The sequence below is a fragment of the Anolis carolinensis genome, chromosome 1 (genome assembly GCF_035594765.1).
Source record: "Anolis carolinensis isolate JA03-04 chromosome 1, rAnoCar3.1.pri, whole genome shotgun sequence".
In the NCBI taxonomy this organism is placed as follows: Eukaryota; Metazoa; Chordata; class Lepidosauria; order Squamata; family Dactyloidae; genus Anolis; species Anolis carolinensis.
The window spans coordinates 83935315-83957047 of NC_085841.1; the positions used below are offsets into that span (position 1 = coordinate 83935315).

General features: G+C 41.4%; 1 protein-coding gene across 1 annotated transcript in view; it reads right to left on the bottom strand.

Moving 5' to 3' along the window:
• The window catches only part of tnfaip3 (TNF alpha induced protein 3), an 81551-nt gene extending 64458 nt beyond the window's left edge, over positions 1-17093 (bottom strand). Inside the window, exon 1 of the mRNA XM_062978273.1 lies at positions 16989-17093. The gene's annotated coding sequence lies outside the window, so the exon portion shown is untranslated. The remainder of the gene's footprint in view (positions 1-16988) is intronic.
• Between the last annotated feature and the right edge of the window lie 4640 nt (positions 17094-21733).

Consider the following 21733-nt stretch of genomic DNA (forward strand, 5'->3'; position numbering starts at 1 on the left):
GTGAAAACTTACTTTAATGGTGATGTACATTTTACACAGCTGCTGGTATTGCATAGTTGTGTTGCCTTTTTCCAGCAATGGGAACCAAGAGGATGGTGCCACAGAAACACCCAGACTCACTGTACAAGCTAAGTCTGTGAATGTAGCATGATGACCATGGGAAGGTGGCAACCAGTATCACCCGATGCCATTTCACCACCACTGCAAAATAAAATCCATGGCCTTGGCAGACGAAAGCAATACAAATGCCAGGTGAGCAAAAGGGGGTTATGGTTGACTAAGTCTTTCTGAATAAAGGTGCCTTGACTCTTTGTGGGTGGGTTTTGGTTCTCAGTGAAAAATTACACAAGCACTCTCAGTATTCATTTGATTGCTAGTATAGCATTGCATTAAGCAATTTCCTTTCCACACAACACAGCTGTAGTGCTTGATTACACATTAATCTTAGTGGCTGAATCCTATGGAATTATGAATTTGGGTACAGCACTAGAGCTCTTTGTCTTTCAATTCATTTGAAAAGAACAAAGAGCGGGTTTCCGTAGGATGGGACCATGACTGCTAAAATGGACTCATAGTGTCAAGGATAGAACCCTGAGGCAACCCACTGCTTGTTATTGTTATGTAGCTTCAAATTGGTTTGGGTTTATGGTGGCTCTGTCACAGTATTTTGTGGGGCTGAAAGTGTGTGAGTAGCCCTAGGTCGCCCAATGAGCTTCCATGGCTAAGCATGAACTTGGCCCCTGGCCTTTAGAGTTGGTCAAATGCTCCAACCAGCCATGGAAAGGAGATACACCATGAGAACAAAGAAAGCTGCTTTAAACCACAATCCTGAGCTTGCCTAGTCACTGAATTCAACACTGACCAAATTCAATAGGATTAATTCTCTCACGTAGGTGGGTACAATATCGCACTCCTGAGCTAGTTTGTAATGGTGTCCTTTAGCAGTGAAGATGCGTGAATAAACACAGTTTTTAAGTGACGAGCAATTTAAGAAAAAGTGTGCTAAAGTTACTAAAACACTTTTAAAACAAGTATTTTCAAATGGGAGTGTGGGTTATCACCATAGCTTCTAACCTCAATACAAAACCTTGTGAAAACTCTCAGCCAAAAGATTAAGGGTTAGTATGTTTAGGCATTTCCATTACAAATTCAGGGGGGAAAGCAAGTGCACAGAGAATATAATGTGGGCTAAAGAAAAGTGTGTGTTAGCCTCCATTTTTCACCCTCTATTACATGGCAAGGAAAACGATCCAAAGTGCTCTAAAGCAGGGGTCCCCAAATTAAGCTCCATGGGCCGGATGTGGCCCTCCAAGGTCATTTATCCATCCCCCATCCTAAACCTTAGACAGAGGGTCACCCTAACTCTGAAACAACTTAAAGGCACACAACACCACAATGCTAATTGACTTGAATATCTTATCAGCCAAAAGCAGGCCAACACTTCCCACTGAAATACTGGTAAGTTTATGTCGCTTAAGATTGTTCTTCATTTTAAATATATTGTTATTTCATGTTTTTTGCACTACGAATAAGTTATGTGCAAAGTGCATAGGGATTTGTCCATGTTTTTTCAAATTATAATCCACCACCCGACCATCTGAGTGACCTTGAACTGACCCTCTGTTTAAAAAGTTTGAAGACCCCTGTCTTAAAGGAATCAGATCCCAATGGATCTTGGAAGCTAAGCAGTGTCAGCTCTGGATGAGAGACAGCCAATATATGCCATGTCTATAGGGTATATTTCAGAATAAACTGGCAAAACCACCTTTGACAGACAACTTGAATAATACAACATACACTTGACAGGGACTAGTTTTCTAGAAAAATAATGACTGCAACAAGGCAAAACATTGATTCATTAAAGTGGTTTGTACTCAGAGTTCTTGGTATTCTTGAAATGTGTCCAAGCACTTTGCATTTTGTTCTTATTACAGGGAATTGTATTTCAGCTTTTTGCTGAAGTATTTTCAGGAAAATTTATGAATGGGCAAGGCAGGAAGGAAGGGAAAATCAAAGCCCTCCCCCAAGAAAAGTTCTGGCAGACAGCCACTGGCCTTTTATTTTTATTAGAGGATGTGAAAAAAATCCCGCGGAGAGTCTACTTCAGTAGAGCCAGTCAATTCGACAGCCTCAGCTGACTGAATGTCTAACAGGAAGTGTGCAGCCATGACAAAGCTGGAAAGTACAGAGTGAATAAAACAGAAGAGTGCATTTGAGAAAGGAAAAGAACACACATACACACACCTAACACTGTAAACTGGCAATCTTTGTAATCGTGTCACAAGATTAGAAAATCCAGGGGCATTCGGTCTTTCTTACACAACTCCCTGAGAACCAATCTTTCCGATAATCACTAAATGTTTTATGATATGATTCTGAAGAATGAATCAGTGAGTTTCTCGTTTTAGAATCAGAACAATATCCCTTACATTGAAGGGAGGAACCATTTCATTTTTCCTGATATGTGACATTGGATGACTTGGATTCCCAAAAGCTAAGCTGTCAGAATTTCCTTGTTTTTGAAATTTGAAGCTGAGATAGAAAAATGTCAACTTTGTAAAGATTATATGTGCTTTTAAATTTTCGTAAAGAATGGCCTTGTGTACTTGAACCTAGAATTTCACTAAGTTAAGAATGTGTTTATTTTAATCAATTTAGTTCAGTATCTTAATAAATAAATGATCCACAAATCAGTATATATAATGACACAACAATTTAAAAATACATATCTAAATTATAAAACACCCAGCAGTTTCCAAAATTCAGCATAAATATACAACCATCAGCCCTAAAACGTTTTCTAGAACAAAAACATTTTCAAAACCTGCCTAATACGAAACAGGAAGAGAAGAGCTTTCAGATCTTCCACAGGAAAGGCTCTGCCCCTTGTACCTGCCACCTGAAACCTTTGGGTACAAGTGGTTCCTGAACAGAATATAATGTTAAAATGAAGTAAGAAATTAATTCTAATCATTTACATAGGATTGATATAATATTCTGCTCATTCTACTATCATTCTAGCATTATAGTTGCATTGCAAATAAACTGAAGTTTCTACAATGTCTAAAAAGAGCCTTAATTATTTCAATAGGATGTAACGAGTACATGATCAATGGAGGCAAAATCAGAGTAAGGTTGTCAGCTTCCAGGTGCCAATACTACCTGAACATTTTTGGAAGGTAATGCTGGGACCATGCTGGCATCCTTTGGAATTTATCATATGACATTGCTTTTCTCCTGCTGCTCTCCTAGTAGGAAACAACCTGGAAAATGTTTCTTTTATAAGCAGAAATAATCCATTGATTATTTCCTTTTGTAAAAGAAATGCTTCCCAAGGGTCTCCACCCAAAACAACAGAAGAGGACAACTCTATGTGATCCTACTGTTAGCCTGCTGTGTGATTTGCCTACTTTATCTGATAAACTCATAAAAAGGTGACACATTTTCAATCATCATCACATCATCATCATCATTATCATCCTGTTTTTTCTCTTTTAAAAGAGACTCAAAGCAGCGAAAATTACTAAAATTGGCAGAAGTTCTGATTGTTTTCACTGGGTTCAACACACTCTCCTTTATCAAAACTCCTTCCAACTGTTCAGTTTCTATTTCTTCCCCCAAAATTAGCCAGTGGAGATAAGAAATATTGCTGAGTGTACTTTATTAATCATGTTCCAATCCAAACTTCCTGATTTTTTTGCCAACATGTTTCATGTAGATCTTGAAAAGAGCAGAGAAAAAAAGATGAAATCATGAGCACCATATTAGCAAAAACTGGTTATTTTTCTTTTCAGAGAGAATTTTAGCAACATGCCACTAACCATGTCCACACAAGGCAAACTGGAAGGTTACCATGGTCAATTATATTAAAAGTGTCCAGAACATGCAAGAGGATCAATACAGTTTTAGGCCTCTTCTCTATCAGCCACAGCAGATCCTCCATGAGGACAATCACAACACAATTTCACTCCTGAAACTCAGCTGGAATTACTTTGGAACGAATATCAACAACTGTCTAAGAAGAGGTAGAACTTTGTCATGGTGGAATATATAGTCATGTAAGAACATACATGTTGAATTTTGTTTTCCATCAAAGCGGTTTTGGATTATCATTTTGTTGTGTTCCTTCAAGTCTTTCAAACTTAAGGAGAATCTAAGGGGCTGAGAGTATGTGACTCATCCCAGGTCACCCAGTGATTTTCCATGGCTGAGTGGGGAAATAGATTCCTGAATCTCCAAAGTTGTAGTCCAATACTCAAACTACTATACCATGCTAGCTCTAGAGTTAACTTATGTCAACAAATGAGAGTTCATCATGATCTCTAGCATTCTATAGCCCTATGCAGGTCTTGCAAATTCAGGGCCATGCCTTCTTTTTATCGAAGTCATCTATCTTTAATGTGGCCTTCTTTTCCTACTACCTTTGTAGTAGTAGGAAACTACCATCTTCCTACTCATGTATGGCAGTGACTGGTATTCAGAGAAATATTGCATCTGATACAAGAGTCCAGATACAGCCATCATACCTAACAACCATTGGTAGCTTTATGATTCCTTTTATCTGATAAAACTGCCTGAAAAAAATCCAGGCCTTTGTTGCTTTGCTTTATAGCTCTTCTATGCTTGCACTGGAAGTGATGCTCTCCCCTATTCAACACCTACTTATGTGTAACAGGTTGCACCTTTTGACATACCCTTTGGAATGCCCTTCAGCTTCTATATACTAAGCAGGCTGGGTTTAACTTAACACCTAACACAGCACCTAAGCCCCGGTGCAGGATGTGGCTTGGAATTTTTATTCACCCAATGATTTCCTGTGGTTTTCAATGGCATGAGGTTCTTATAGCATTCTGAAGAAAATCGCGGCACTCAAGGACAGAAAATATGCAGAAGCATGCTTCAGAGGAAAACCCCTTGGGTTAACGGCAGACTTCCTCTCTGAATAGAATAATCCTCACTTAGAAAGATGTGAATGTAGCAGGTGGGGTCCTACCAGAGGTAGAGTACTTGCATCTCTATTATAGGCCAGGCTGTTCAGCAGGGATTTGAACCAAAAGTACTATGGAAAAGTACTATGGAAAGTACTATGCTCTGTACATGAGCTGAATGGGTCCACGTAAACTTCAGAATTGTTAACACTTTGCAAATCTGATCTAAACTGGTGTTATTACATTATTTAGGAGTGTATGCTGGAAACATTTTGGTTTGAGCCTCAGTTCAGCCATTGAGTTGCCATGGATCAGCCATTATTCTGTTAACCTTGGTTTGATCTGGTGGCTTTAAGAGTTATTTTAAGTATTTCCAAATGTAATTAAGAGTATGGTCTTTAGACATTTTATTTTTGTAATTACAAAGAATACTTGTTAAAAAAACCCCACACATACAGCTATTTGGCAGATTTTTTTCTGCTAAAGAACAGTAGTAAATACCTAAATTACGAAAATCAAATTGAGATTTCTAAGACTATCTAACTTTCTGTTGCATAGCCTTGCTAACTGGCTAGTAGGAGCATACAGGAAAACTCACACTCATTGCACTTGGGCCCTTCCACACAACCATAAAACCCAGAATATCAAGACAGAATATCCCACAATATCTGCTTTGAAATGGGTTATTTGAGTCCACACTGCCATATATTCCAATTCAAAGCAGCTGTGTAGATGCGGCTCTGGTGCAACAGATTTCCCTTCTTTCCCTCGATGCCAATTTCATGGGAAGGAGATTAAAAACAACTCTTTTCCAGTACTATGGGTCTTAATCTTAATGGGAAAAGGCTGGGTTTTTGAAGAAAATAACATGGGACACCTGCATCAATGTCGCATGGCCCTCAAATGTATTAGAAAGTATTTAGATTTGAATTGCACAAAAACAATGAGAGGGATATTGAAACAGGGTAATTTAGTGGCTTCATTCGGTTTCAGAAATCAATGCATTGAAGGATTACAATGTGGATATAAGGAGGATGTCTAGGTCAGAACTGTCTTTAGTTGATTGCTAATAAACTAACATTCCAATTCAACCGTTTTTACATCAACAGAGAAAAATATGTTACTATTAAATTGATATTTAATTGATATTTAAGTTCATATTACATGCCTGTGTTAAAAGATTTATCAGAACCAAGATAAAAAATACCACCCATTATTTTAATCTCCCTTCCTGAACTTGTTCCTGTTTTAAGTTTAGGAAACAGCTGCATGAATTCTTGAAACCCCTATTTTTTACCCATACTATCAAGCCTCTTTTCTTGATTTCCCTGTATCCTTGCATTATAACCATATTTCTTTATTTCTGATTTTTTAAAGCTCACTGATTCTGACACAAATTGAAGCAAAATACCCAAGTATAAAATTTCTTTTCAAAATCCAGTTTCCAAGGAGAGATGAAGCACTCTTATACAGAGTCCAATGCATTACCCAAGATGCAAAGAAGACCGCCCTCTTGCTGGTTGGTCTTACTACCTATTGGTTCAAAATCTTTTAACCTTGAAACTAACGTAACTATCAGACTGTAATCATGAATTAAAATCAGTGTGTTAGATAATTAAACAAAAACATTGCAATTCCCAGACTAAAATTCTACCAAAAGGTAAAACATGTAGTTCTGGAAAAAATCACCTAGGTTTTGGGCAAAGAAGATGAACAACCTGACATGTGTTAGGTCTTTAGCACTGCTTCTTATTAAATTAGTAAATGACTTACCGTATATACTCGAGTATAAGCCAACCCGAATATAAGCTGAGGCACCTATTTTTACCACAAAAAACTGGGCTAACGTATTGAGTCGAGTATAAGCTGAGAGTGGGACATGCAGCAGCTATGGGTACATTTCAAAATAAAAATAGATACCAATAACATTTCATTAATCCAGGCATCAGTAGGTTAAATGTTTTTGAATATTTACCGTATTTTAAAGAAAAGCAATAAATTAGCTCTATAAGTGGAAAAGTAGGGGCAACAAAAACAATATGGTATCAATAATATCCTAATAATAATAATAATAATAGTAATAATAATAATAATAATAATAATAATAATAATAATAATAATAATAACAACAACAACAACTTCATTTGGATCCCACCCTATCTCCCCATGGAGACTCAGGCCGGCTTCCAACATAGTAACAGGCAAACATTCAATGCTTATATAAACAATGCAGAGCTAGATATAGAATCTATAATTATAGATACTAATTTCACATATGCATTTTCCCCTGAAACGTTTGCAAACCCCCCCTCTCTCTATGTATATGTGTGTGTATTCCCCCTACAGTATTTGAAAGCTATATATATATATATATATATATATATATATATATATATATATTCATATCTATCTAGACATGTCTATATATATTTGTGTGTTCATTTCCCCCCTGTAACATTTGCAAGCCCTACATATAGGTAGGTAAGAATATTTATTTATTTATTTATTTACAGCATTTATATTCCGCCCTTCTCACCCCAAAGGGGACTCAGGGCGGATCACATTACATATATAGGCAAACATTCAATGCCTTTTAACATAGAACAAAGACAAGACAAACATAGGCTCCGAGCGGCCCTCAAACTCATGACCTCCTGGTCAGAGTGATTCATTGCAGCTGGATTCAGCTGGCTTGCTCTCCAGCCTACGCCACAGCCCGGGCCCCAATAGAATGAATAGATATGATAGAATATATTCATATCTATCCAGACATCTCTCTTTATATAGATAATTATATCTATATAGAATTTACAGAGACTTGCAAACATATGAGGGTAAATTCATATATAAAAATAATGTATATGTATGGCTACAGATACACAGGTACATCAGTCAGTCAGTCAGTCAGTAGCCTTTATTTCGGTCAACAAACCATTGGCTAGGATCAAGTTATAGTACAGATGTAGTACAGATCAAGTACAGATGGAATACAGCATTTGAGTAATTTATGACAATTGCATTTGACTTATGGTTAATAACAGGTATGTACAATCTCTATTGGCTATTTGACTAACTTTATAATCTAAAACAAAAACTGTTTGCAGATTAGTAAACTGTCCCCTAGATATTCTTTGTTATACTCTCAACACTTACAGATTTTTCATGAAGCACTTACGGCTTTTTGCCGCTGAAAAGAGAAATTTAGCCACCTGCTCCGTTATCCTTTTGTCAAAGTCAGACAGTAAATAACTGCGGTACCAATTTAGGGTTCTTCCTGGCCATTTAGTGAGTAGAGGTGATATTAACCTTAATCTATCATCTTTGTAAATTGTACAAATAAAAAGTACATGTATAACAGTTTCGACATTTCCCTCCCCGCAAGGGCATGCTCTGTGTTCGTATTTAATGCCTTTGTATCTGCCCTCTAGTATGGCTGATTTGAGTGCATTGAATCTGGCCCAGCTAAAAGCAAGGCGAAACTTTGGTATATTTAAGTTTTCTAGATATTTAGCACCTCCCATAGAATTAAATGTTAGGCCTAGAGTCAATGGGGAGCATGTGGAGCGCGCCTGAGTCATTGAGGTTTGTTTGTCTATGTCACTAATTCGCTCTGCTAAGATCTTCACAGTCTTTTTATACTCAAAACCCCTCAGTATATTCTCTGAAAGCCCCAATTGCCTAAACTTCTCATTTAATGCTTTGATTTGGTGGGATTTGAAGAGGTCTTTTTGAATCAAATATATATATCCTGCTTCAGGTCCTTTATATATCCTCTCAATCCAATATCCTAGGGCCCTTCTCCAAGCTGTTGATTCCAATGAGGCTGTTCCTGATTCAAGTCTTAAAACAGCAGATGGAACACAATTGGGGACAGCGAACAGTTTTCTAAGGAACCCTGATTGAACTTATTCAGCTTTAGATGAGAAGCCTGTGATCCAAACAGGAATTGCGTAAAGTAGCTGGGCTGTTACCTTTGCTTGGAAAACCTTTATTGCAGCGGGGATATATTGACCACCTTTTGTGTAGAAAAAGCATAGTATAGCTTTACTACTGGATAAAGCATTTTGTATTGCCATTTTTTGATGACAACCCCAGGAGCCTGAGGCCTGAAAGGTCACCCCCAGGTATTTAAAGGAAGAAACTTGTATTAAGTTTTCTCCTATATACCAGTTGTGTCTGGCTCGCTTTTTTGAGAAAATCATGATTTTGGTTTTACTGTAGTTTATCTTTAGCTGATTTTTCTCACAATATTCGTAGAATGCCCTCAGCACTCGCTTGAGTCCTACCATGGTGTAGGATATGAGGGCAGCATCATCTGCATACAGCAATAGGGGTATATTGGTGGATGAAATTTTAGGGGGATGTCCATTTGGTAGTGAAACATGGGCGGCCAAGTCATTCAGGTATAAATTAAACAAAATAGGGGCCAGGATACAGCCCTGGCGCACCCCCCTGTTGACAGCTATTGGTTTTGAGAGGTTGCCTTGTACACCACATCTTACTTGTGTTGTAGTGTCTGAGTATAAGCTCTTGATCAGCCAGAGCAATCTTTTGTCAATTGTGGTCTCCTGCAGTTTTTGCCACAGGAAATTTCTTGGGACAGAGTCAAACGCGGCTTTTAGATCGATGAAAGCAGTATATTATCCCTTGTAGGGACATTTTTGGTATTTTTCAGCTAGGTGGTTTAGCACAATACAGTGGTCTATGGTAGACCTCCCTTTTCTAAAGCCTGCCTGTTCCTCGCCTATTATTTTTTCGGAGTCTAACCAGTCTAGGAGCCTGTTATATAAGTGGCGAGAATAAAGTTTTCCCACCACCGAGAGCAGGCTGATGGGACGGTAGTTTGCTGGGTCGTTTTTGTCCCCTTTTTTATAAATTGGGATTATAATAGATTTTGACCACGGGGCAGGAATTAGGGCTGTGCGGTTAATGTGTGTGAAGAGGGGGGCCAGAAAGGCTGTCCACCAAGAGATGTTGTTTTTTAGATGTTCGGGGGCTATTTGATCTGGGCCTGGGGCTTTACCGTTTTTCAGTGATGAAATCAAACTTTTAATCTCCCTACCGGTCACCGGGGACCATTGTGGTGCATCTGTGCTACCGAAGGAGATCACTGGATTTTCTTCCCACTCCCTTCTGGGTATCTCTTCATTTGACCCATATAGTATAGTAAAATACTTTTCCCACACCTGAACTGGTATATGGCATTTGGGAGAGGTTTTCCCAGTTCCCAGCATTCCTGTGACCAGGGTCCAGAATTGCTTGGAGTTGTTGTTTAAGGAAGCATCTACCAGGGCATCCCATCTTCTGTTCATTTTCTCCCTCTTGTTTCTCACTAACATGGCTTTGTATTGTTTTTTGATTGTATAGTACATTTTGGGGAGATTCTAGGAGTTTTCTGCTCTATAGGACTGATAAATCTGGTTTAGCTTCTTTTTTAGTATTGCACATTCCTTCTGCGTATCAACACAGGTACATGGATCTATATGTATAAAGGATTTGCAAAGACCTGCAAACATATGAAGGGAAAATTCATATATAAAATTAATGTATATAGATAGATACAAATATAAAGGTACATAGAGATTGCAAAAGCTTGAAAGGGGTTAATGCCTATATATCTGTAGGAGAGTTTAACAAATATTTCAGGGGAAAATGCTTTCATAAGATTAATGAATATATATTTTTCTTCTTCCTGACTTGCAAGGGCATCTTTCTCTTTTCAAAACATTCCCTTGATTAAGAGCGAGGTCGGCTTTGCAAAAGAAAACACACTGATAAGGGAGAAGAGAGAAATAGATCACATATTGCAAGCAATAGCCTGCAGGCTCTGTTGCCAGCCTTGACCTTGACCCGATTATAAGCTCATACAAAGGACTGAAAAAGTTGGCTTATCTTCGAGTATATACGGTAATTAATAACTTAATTGTGGAATTAATTTAATTCTGAAACTCTAACTTAACAAATCAAGTTAAAAATAAATTTCATTAACTTGCCCCTTTCTGATCGAAGTTAATTTATAGCAGTTGATTTTAACTTGTTACAGTAGTCTCACTAACCCAAGCCCCGCTTATCCAAGCCTCTGGATTATCCAAGCCATTTTTGTAGTCAATGTTTTCAATATATCATGATATTTTGGTGCTAAATTCATAAATACAGTAATTACAACATAACATTATTGCGTATTGAACTACTTTTTCTGTCAAATTTGTTGTCTAACATGATGTTTTGGTGTTTAATTTGTAAAATCATAACCTAATTTGATGTTTAATAGGCTTTTCCTTAATCCCTCCTTATTATCCAAGATATTCGCTTATCCAAGCTTCTGCCGGCCCGTTTAGCTTGGATAAGTGAGACTCTACTGTAATTCCTATTTGAACTGATGCATGGTTGTTATCAGCACAATCCTGCATTTTAAAAATTTGCTATGGTCATAGGTGTGGTTACATGGGCCAAAAAAGACCAATTCATTTGGAACCTGCCAACATGCCGGTCTGCAGCAAAAGTACTGCTTCCAGCCATTAACCCGGCACAAGAAGAACAGCAAGTTATTCCAGAGCTTCTAGGAAACTCCAGAGTGACTCCTGTGTTTTTGATCTGTGAACAGCTGAATTGGACTGGATCTGGAGCAATCCAGTGTCCACATGTTAAAAGGGCCTTGCTGGTGATATTTCTTCTAGTGGTCACTATGGCTGGATGCCCTTCTGTGGCCTCATCAGAAGCAACATCACTAGCAAGGCTCGTCCAGGGAGTTATCTTTGGCTGGTGAGTCAGCAGTGGCAGCCCCAGGAGGACAGTGCACCAGTACTAGACTGCTTGTCTGGCCATCTGAACAGCAGATCAGATATGGGGCAAGTCTGGAACAGAGTGCTCTGGAGAATTTCAGCTGATATAGATGCAACCAATAACATAGGATCAGGAAAATTGCAAAAGAATGCCAGCATTGCATCTATTTTATGTTTTTATGTTTTAGGAATCACTCAACTGCTGTTTCGGTTCAATTTGTAATCAGATAATATCTGGCCCATTCCTGAGGAAGCACAAAGAGGAGATTAATACTCTGAGTTTGGAAGCTGTTACACGTGTGACATCAGATTTTGTTGTAAAAAAGTAAGGAACACATAGCAACTAACTCAAATGAATAATGGAAGGGAAGTAGTACAGTACAACAGGAGGGAGGCCCTCCTCTTGCTCCCACCCCCGTCTCAGGCACAGTTGGTGGGGACGAGAGAGAGGGCCTTCTCGGTGGTGGCCCCTTGGTTCTGGAATTCCCTCCCCAGGGAGATCAGGCTGGCACCCTCACTATCCATCTTTCGAAAGGACCTTAAAACATGGTTATTTCGATGTGCATTCGAATAAATAGTTCCGGTTAGTTATTAGTGGCCACAACTACTGCACTTTATCACACTCCACTCTTATTGATTGAACTCTGTAATGAGATCCTTAATTCCCTCTTGTAGAGTCTGCTGAATTTTATCTTACAGTTTGTATATAATGTTCAGACTCTAATGTTCTAATGTTTTGATGTTGATGTTTTATGCTGATTTGTATGTTTATACTATTTTACCTGTTTTACATCTTTTGTATGTTGAAACTGGGCTTCTCCCCATGTGAGCCGCCCCGAGTCCCCTCTGGGGAGATGGGAGCGGGATATAAAAATAAAGTTATTATTATTATTATAACAGCACAGCCCAATTTTCTTTACAAAGAATACTTTTCTAAGCATCTCTTACATCTCTTCTATCAGCTATATATTGATAGAAGAGATGTAAAAGAGGAACTAATATTTTAATCTAGAGATTGGGGTATGTGTGGGTTTTCCTGTCTTAGGCTGAATGTACCCTGGCTTTTTATGTACAGTAAAAAATATATTTTACAAAGTAAATTTTTTAAAAGATTGGGTGAGTTATTCCCTCTGATTACTATAACTAACAGAGTAATACAATGTTCTCATTATCCTTGGATTATGTGAAAGTGGAGATACATAACTGGCATACTGGTGGTTCAGCCATTATGTTCTGTGTGCATAACATCTGAGAAGATATAGTAAACACTGCCTAGGAAATTGTAAAATGACAGAAAAGGGGAGACATTCCACTTTCTATGGACCTGGAAACATGGCAGAGCAGGCAGGACTGAAACTAATGATAATGCTTACCTACCATGCATATACAGAGAGAACCAATCCATGCTGGCTAAACTCAGAGCTGGCCCTAGGTATTTTTCAAGTGTAGGCGAACAGAATTTTGGCGCCGCCCCCTCCCCCCCCCAAAAAAAAACAATAACTGAAAAATAAAAGCGTTGGATAAGCGAAAATGTTGGATAATAAGGAGGCATTAAAGAAAAGCCTATTAAACATCAAATTAGGTTATGATTTTACAAATTAAGCACCAAAACATCATGTTTTACAACAAATCAACAGAAAAAGCAGTCTCGACTGCGCCCCTGTATGTTTGGTGCCCGAAGCGACCGCTTAATTCGCCTCATTGTTGGACTGGCTCTGGCTAAACTGGAGGCATGTCAGTTCCATCACCAGTGCACAAAAACATAGACTCTGTGTGCAGACATACGAAAAACAAACTAATAATGGAGTGGTCCTTGGGGATAGAGGAATCTGTTAGGTTTCCATCCCATTTTTTGTGTTTATGAGAAGGAGAAAGAGAGAAACCCTAAGTTCTTTCCATCCTATTTTTGAAGAAATGGGGGAAATAGTCTTTTAAAATTCTTTGTTATTACAATACATTAATTAGATTAGACTTTACATCCTAATGATAAATTAAAGCAACGGTTTATTAATTTACCAATTAAGGCTGTAACCCAAGACACATCTCTTAGGGCCCTTCTACTCAACCACATAACACAGAATATCAAGGCAAATAATCCACAATATCTGCTTTGAACAGGGTTATCCGAGTCCATACTGACATATAATCCAGTTCAATGCGGATTTTATACAGCTGTGTGGAAGTGGCCTTAGTGAGGATGTAACATGAAACTTTATTCAACTGTAAAGCTTGATCCACTCAGGTCTCTATCAATTTAGGCCCCTTCCACACAGCTGTATAAAATCCACATTGAACTGGATTGGATGGCAGTGTGGACTCAGATAATTCAGTTCAAAGTGGAGATTGTGGATTATCTGCCTAGATATTCTGGGTTATATGACTGTGTGGAAGGGCCCTTAGATACAAAGGGTCTTCACCAATCAATCTGATGCAGTGACAAAAATCAAGGTTAAAAATAAGTAAAAGAGATGAAGGGGATTGGCCTGTGAGTATTGGATACATTGATCATAGATGTCAACTCATCAGTTAGGAGCTGAGTGAAACATTTTATCCAAGTGAACCACCATTCATAACTTTATTGGCACTCATCAGAAGATGCTTGAGTATTTATACCATGCCTTCAAGTCATTTATGACCTATGGTGACCATAAGGTGAACCCATCACAGTGATTCCTGCTGATGAAAGCATAGAACTTGCTTAGATCAACCAGTGAGTTTTCATGCCTGAGTGGGGGAATTGAACTCTTGTCTCCAGAGTTGTAATCCAGTGCTTAAGCTACACTACCAAGCTGGCTTTCTGTCAGTCATCTCCTGCAAGAGAAATATGTTGCTTTTCCTGCTTAAAAAGAATAATGCTTAGAGAAGCAATGTGACTTTCACTTTCAGATCAAATAGATCTGATTTTTCCTAAAGAGTTGCTTAAGGAGTTTTCTTTCTTTTCTATAGGACTATTTCATGTTTAGCTAATACAAAGTTCCATTTTCATTATTTCAGCAGATGAAGCTTGACTACCGTGTTTCAAATGCTGTATAAAACCCACACTGAACTAGATTATATGGCAGTGTGGACTCAGATAATCCACAATAACAGATATTGTGGATTATCTGCCTTGATATTCTGGATTATATGGCTGTGTGGAAGTGAATTATTTATTTTTATTGTTTTCTTAGACAACGAATATTCAGAAATTGTTTTCCCAATTTTTTCCTCTGAAATACAGGCAGTCCCCAAATTATGAACAAGATAAATTCTGTAGGTTTGTTCTTAAGTTGAATTTGTATGTAAGTCAAAACAGGTACATTTTTAAGTGTAACTCCAGTCAAAAATATATATTATTTAGCTTTGGATAACATAGGGAAGGATTAATGCTCCTGTGGTGTTATTTCACTGTCTGTGCCCCTGTTCAGAAGATTTCACCTCACCGTCTGTCCCTGTGATAATTGGATTTTGAAAAATTTGGCTTCTTGTAGAAACAAGGATTGGAGATAAAGCTTCAATGGAGATACCTTTTCCCCATGATAACTCTTTCAGGAGTGAATTTCTCTTCTGAGGAATAGATTTCTGTGTCTCACTCCCATTCTTAACTATGAGTCGTTTGTAAGTCGAATGTTTGGTACTCGGGGACTGCCTGTATAGCCTGTGGTGGCTGGTATTCATTGACCAAGATCAGACAGGATCTAGGGTGTTTAGGGTAATCAATGCTACAATTATTCCACAAATCACCGGGAAATGAAAACTGGGTTATGCCAGGAATGTGGGAGACTAAATTCATCCTCAACTGCAGTTGCCCATACGTAACATACAGGTTTGGTCAAAATTAGCAGTTACTGTAGTCAAAGTGATTTCATAGCAAGCCTGGACAAGTGTTTGAGGATGTGATTCTGGGAATTCTAGTCTTCTCTCCCTCCCCCCCCCCCTTACATCCAGGTTGACTTCTCTAAACTCTGCTTTTTAGTGGAAATGAAATATGAAGTGGGCATTTCCCAACTAGTTTCCTTAGGATGACTCTGTCCCTAGAGAGGATGGTGTTTTCCTTGACTTCTTTCCTCCAAGAAGAACCACACACCGCTGCCATAATTCCCCAGTAGTTGCCGTCAGCTTCTCACCCATTCTAGGCAGACCATCATGATTGTGTTGATGACCAAGGGTCTTGAAGGTCTTTTATTCAATGGGTTGCCATATGTTCTAACCTGATGACACAGGTAACAACATGAAGTGATACAAAATTCAACCAGTTAGTGCTGTACAGCTTTGAATTCTGCTATAAACAGATGAATTCTCTTCAAGGGAGAGGATTATAATTGTGCCCAAAATGTGGTGAGCATGCTTAAAGAGAGGAAAGCTGCTAAAACCTATATGGATGGATGTACCTCTGTGGACCCTTCCACACAGCCATATAACTCAGACTATCAAGGCAGATAATCTACAATATCTGGGAGCAGACACGTCCAAGGGAGCTCCGCAGTAGTGGGATCTCTAAGCAGACTTGGATGCCTCTCTGTTTATTTTCTTTCTAACAGGATAGTTTGACTGTCGGCCTTGACCGAACATACCCTCTCGCCATAAATTAGCAAGTTGATAAGCTTTGCTGTTAACATGAGGAGAAAAAAATGCCCGAGAGAAGCAGAAAACACTGCTTCCCCCTCAGCTCCTACAACAAAACTAAAGAGGATTGCTGACTTCTGTTCAAACCGTTTTTCTGTTCTTGCAGATAGAGAAATAGGGGAAAATGGGGGTAGTGAGAGTTTGAAAAAGCATAAGCGAAGTGCTGCAAATAACGTGGCTCTGAATAACAGTAATAGCAACAACCACAGAAGCAAGGAAGATAAGGGCATACAAACCTCCGAACAAGTGATTGAGACAAGTTACTTGCACATGCTCCAACTGGTTGCTACCATGGTTGAGCACTTACACAACAAACTCAGAGATATCAACCTTAAAGTCGACTCCATTATTGCAACCCAGACAGAAATAAAACAACGGAGACAGACCATCTGTGATCTAGCCCCGAAAAAACTCAACTGTAGAGAGCCTACTCTGCATTTGCATGAGGTAGCAAACTCCGTGGAGCTGGTGCTTTCTCCTAAGAAGGTCTGCTTAACAGTTTTTTGCTACAGAAGAAGGCTTCCTCCCTAGAACTCTACCTATCACTCCAAAAGACATCTATACCACCTACTTAATAGAGAAATGAATCAAATTGATCTCCACTCTGTAGAGATGCTCCCCTCTGATACACATAATACAAGGGTGATATTAAGCTTCTCCTCGGACCACATACCTTTACTGCTGCTGCGCCTAAGATCTAAGCTTGCAGCAAAAGGCCTCTCTCCGAGTCCAGTATTTTACAACAGCATTCTCCCCTTAGTCTCCAGAGCCAAACACACCCAGCAGAGCTTGGGAAGCTTAAAGGGATACACTTATGGGATGCAAGACCTGCATCTGGGAAAAAACCCCAAGGAGCACCCTAGGGGTACTAAATCACTCCATGAACCTGAGCCTGCAGATCTAATTACCCTGGACTAGGAGATCCCAGGGAATTGTGCTGTGTTATCCAACTCCAGCATCAGTTCTGCCCCTCATAACACCTTCACAACAGCTTTAATAGAAGCCCCACACAAACCTTACGCCTCTAGTGGTATGGCAATCTGCAAAACAACTACTCCCCTAGCTGAGGTAAGCCTGGAAACAGGCTGTGCCAACCTGTGGGATCAAAGTCGGGACTACCCTAAGGAGCCTCCTTCAACTCTGTGTGGAGCCTCCCTGGTGAATGGAGAGCCATCTGAGAGTCCCGAGACAGGCCAGAGTACACCCTCGATGCCGAAGAGGGAGATGTTGGAGTCAGCTCCACATGGCTGCTTGTTTGGTGGTCTCTGCCCTCTCGATCTTGGGCCAACCTGCCCATGCCTGTGGTCTGGATGGGGAGCTCCTGGGACCACCGGACAGGAAAGGGATTGGCGCTCTCTGCCTGAAGTGGAGGCATTAGATGTGACAGAGATCCTTGGATGGGTGTCTGTCTCTCCTTCAGTGCCCCCCTTCCATGAAAACCCCCATCGACGTCGCTGCCTCTCCTTATCAAAGAGGCAAGCACCAAAGTTGGCGGCTGACCTTGGCGAAACAGTCGGTGAGCTTCTGTCCTCTTCCCCAAACCCCAAGAAGCCTCGGCGCAGGCATGCAGGCCATCCTAACCAGAGACGGAAATGCTGCCTTCATAGACGCCGGACTTCTGGTGAGAAAGGAGAACAAACTATTTTACTAGCAGAGGGAGCTACTAGCGCCTTGCAGAATGCTGGTTCGGCAGCGACTGTAAAAGAGAGAGTGCCCTCCCAGTCTGCTGGAGTTAAGAACTCACCCCAACACACTCAAGGGACCCTGGACCTGATGTCCCTTGGACCATCCCCCTACCCACAATGCCGGCCAGGTGTTCTGATCTTTACACCTGCTCCTCATCATCCTGAGGGCTCCCCTTATGACCACTTATTAACTGACCATGCTCCATCCCCTTTTCAGGGGGCCAGTCAAACACTGGGCACCTAGCTTTTGCTGTAGAACCCCCAAGAGAAGTAGGTCTGTGTATGAGAATTCCTACGATCTCGGGGAGGGGGAGGTATGATAGTAGGCTCAGGCCGAAGTCTAGAGGGAGGCTGAGTTGACGGGAGACTCGGGCCCCCTCTGACCTGCGGCCTATCCCCAAGTGCACCTGTGACAGGCTACCAGTTTCCTCCCCTCCTACTCTGGTGTTGGTGAACGCTAGGTCCATAAGGAATAAAACGGCTGCCATCAGGGATTTTCTTACTGACCAGGGAGCTGACCTAGTGTGTATCACAGAAACTTGGATCCAAGAGGGGGACGAGATCCTACTCCAGGAAATAACATCTCCAGGTTATGTAATCACCAACCAGATGCGAACTGGGAAGCGGGGGGGGGGGGGTGGCTATGCTCTCCCGAGAAAGCTTCACTCTTAGGGCAGCTCCTGTACCGAACATCTCTGGCATCGAAAGTGTTGGTCTGGTGTGGGATTCTCCTGAGAGTATAGCCTTCCTGCTAGTGTACCGTGCGCCCAGTGCACCAGCAGACAGCCTACCCCAGCTGCTTGAGACGGTGTCGGAGTGGTCCCTAAGGTTTCCCAGACTCATTGTCTTGGGAGTTTTCAACGTCCACGCTGATGCGGACTCTTGTTCATTAGCGGCTACAGACCTAGTGTCCACCATGGAGACACTAGGACTCTCGCTTTGTAGTACTGGGCTTACGCATCAGGCGGGACACACACTAGATCTGATCTTCAGCGCAGGAATTCAAGTGACCCAAGTCTCTACTATAGAGGTTCCATGGTCGGATCACTGTGCCCTAAGAGTCAAGTTGGAGCATGCCTTCCCATCCAAAAAGGGCGCCGAGCTGATCTGGGCTCGCCCAAGGAATCATATGGAACCCAGTAGGTTCCGGAACGCTCTGAGAGATCTGGAGCCAGTCACCGACTTGATCGATGCACAGGCGGACTCATGGAACACCAGGCTATCCAATGCACTTGATGAGATCGCCCCTAAACGCCCTCTCCAACCCCACCGAAACCGGTCTCCTTGGTTCACCGAGGAACTTCGACCGATGAAGCGAGAAAAGAGACGGCTAGAGAGTGTGTGGTGAGAACTTTGTGATGGAGTATCGAGATAAACCTATAGGGCTTTCATGGAGTCCTATGAACATGCTATCATTGAAGCAAAGCGAGCATATTACGCCTCTCTGATAGCATCTGCCAGCTCACACCCAGCAAAATTGTTTAAAATTATTCGATCTTTAACAACGGTCCCTATCGTCCCAAAAAGTGATGATCAGGCCCTTTCAGCCGAGGCTTTTCAGAGCTATTTTACCGACAAGATCTCGCTACTACACCGGGACCTCCCTGCCACAATCGACACAGTGAGAGAACTTGGGACGCCATGGCCACTCGCTGGGCTCACCCTCGACCGGTTCATCCTGCTGGACGCAGAGGCTCTCGATAGGCTCATAGCTGCAGCTAGACCGACCACTTGCTCCCTCGATCCGTGTCCCTCATGGTTGGTGAAATCCTGCCTGGAGGGATTACGTGACCCGCTGCTGAAGATAATAAACAGCTCCCTTGAGCAAGGAGTCTTTCCAAAGGGATTAAAAGAGGCGGTGGTCTCTCCTCTGCTGAAAAAACCAGATTTAGATCGTTCGGTTCCCTCCAGCTACCGCCCAGTTTCGAATCTTTCATTTCTGGGCAAGGTGATTGAAAGGGCAGTAGCGGTGCAGCTGCAGCAGTTCCTAGATGACACAGCCGGACTGGATCCTTTCCAGTTCGGCTTCCATGTGGGGCATGGGACAGAGACTGTATTGGTTTCCATCACGGATCATCTCCGATGCCAGCTTGACCAGGGCGGGTCGGTGCTGCTTGTGTTATTGGATCTCACAGCAGCATTTGACACAGTCGATCACAATCTTCTGACCCATCGCCTTGCCGTTGCTGGAGTTAGGGGGACAGCTTTAAATTGACTGGCCTCCTTTCTTCACAACCGTGGACAGCGAGTGGAGAGGGGAGGCCTGGTCTCTGAGAGGTCCCCTCTACATTGCGGGGTTCCTCAGGGGGCCATTCTCTCCCCTCTGTTGTTTAACATCTATATGCGACCACTTGCTCAGCTGGTCCGAGATTTCGGGCTCGAGTGTTATTAATATGCTGACGACACTCAGCTTGTGTTAAAGATGGAAGGCCGACCGGAGTCTGTACCCGACAGTTTTCATCAGTGCCTCAAGGCCATTATTGGATGGTTGCGTTCCAGTAGGTTGAGGGTGAATCCAGCAAAGACGGAGATCTTATGGCTGGGCCGACCGGGCAGTGGGGATATCCAGTTGCCAACCCTGGATGGCGAAGTGCTACGCCCGTCTTTACTGGTAAAGAGTCTGGGAGTCCTCTTGGACCCTTCATTGACGATGGAGGCCCAGGTCTCAGCTGTTACCAAAACTGCCTTTTTTCATCTTCAGCAGGCTAGACGGCTAGCCCCCTATCTGTCTAGGGACAACCTGGCTACGGTGATCCAGGCTACAGTCATCTCGAGACTGGATTACTGTAACGCCCTTTACATTGGCCTTCCTGTGTCGGTGATCCAGAAGCTCAAATTGGTGCAAAATGCAGCTGCCCGGCTCCTTGCGGGAGTCCTGATGAGATGCCACATAACACCAATCTTACGGCAGCTGCACTGGTTACCAATTGAGCACCGGATCACTTTCAAAGTGATGGTGCTTACCTTCAAGGCCTTACATGGTCTAGGGCCGATGTACCTGAGGGACCGCCTCACTCCCTATAAACCCCAGAGATCCCTTCGTTCTGAGGACCAAGACCTATTGGAAGTTCCCAGTTTTAAGACCTTACATCTAACAACAACTAGACGCAGAGCCTTTTCAGTAGTGGCGCCATCTCTCTGGAACACCTTGCCACCTGAAGTTCGTGCCTTGCAGGACTTGTCGGCCTTCTGCAGGGCATGTAAGACACATCTGTTTCAACAGGCTTTTGAGTTCTGTTGTTGATGTTTTAAAAGGTGCTTTTAGGATGTTTTTTTAAAGATGTTTTTTAAAGATGTTTTAAAGATGTTTTTTAAATTGTTGATTTTAGCCGGTTCTTGTAAGCCGCTCCGAGCCCTAGGGGAGTGGCAGCATATAAGTTTGAAAAATAAATAAATAAATAAAGAGAGGAAAGCTGCTAAAACCTATATGGATGGATGTACCTCTGTGGGCCCTTCCACACAGCCATATAACTCAGACTATCAAGGCAGATAATCTACAATATCTGCTTATTACTGGATTATTTGAGTCCACACTGCCATATAATCCAGTTCAATGTGGATTTTACACAGCTGTGTGGAAGGGACCTCTATCTCAACCTTTCCCCATGGTATCTCTTGTGTCATTCATTATTCCAAAACACACATACACATACATATACACACCTTATGATCCATAATGTGTCTCATTATCTATATCCACAGATACAACCATCCACTGTTTGAAAACATATAT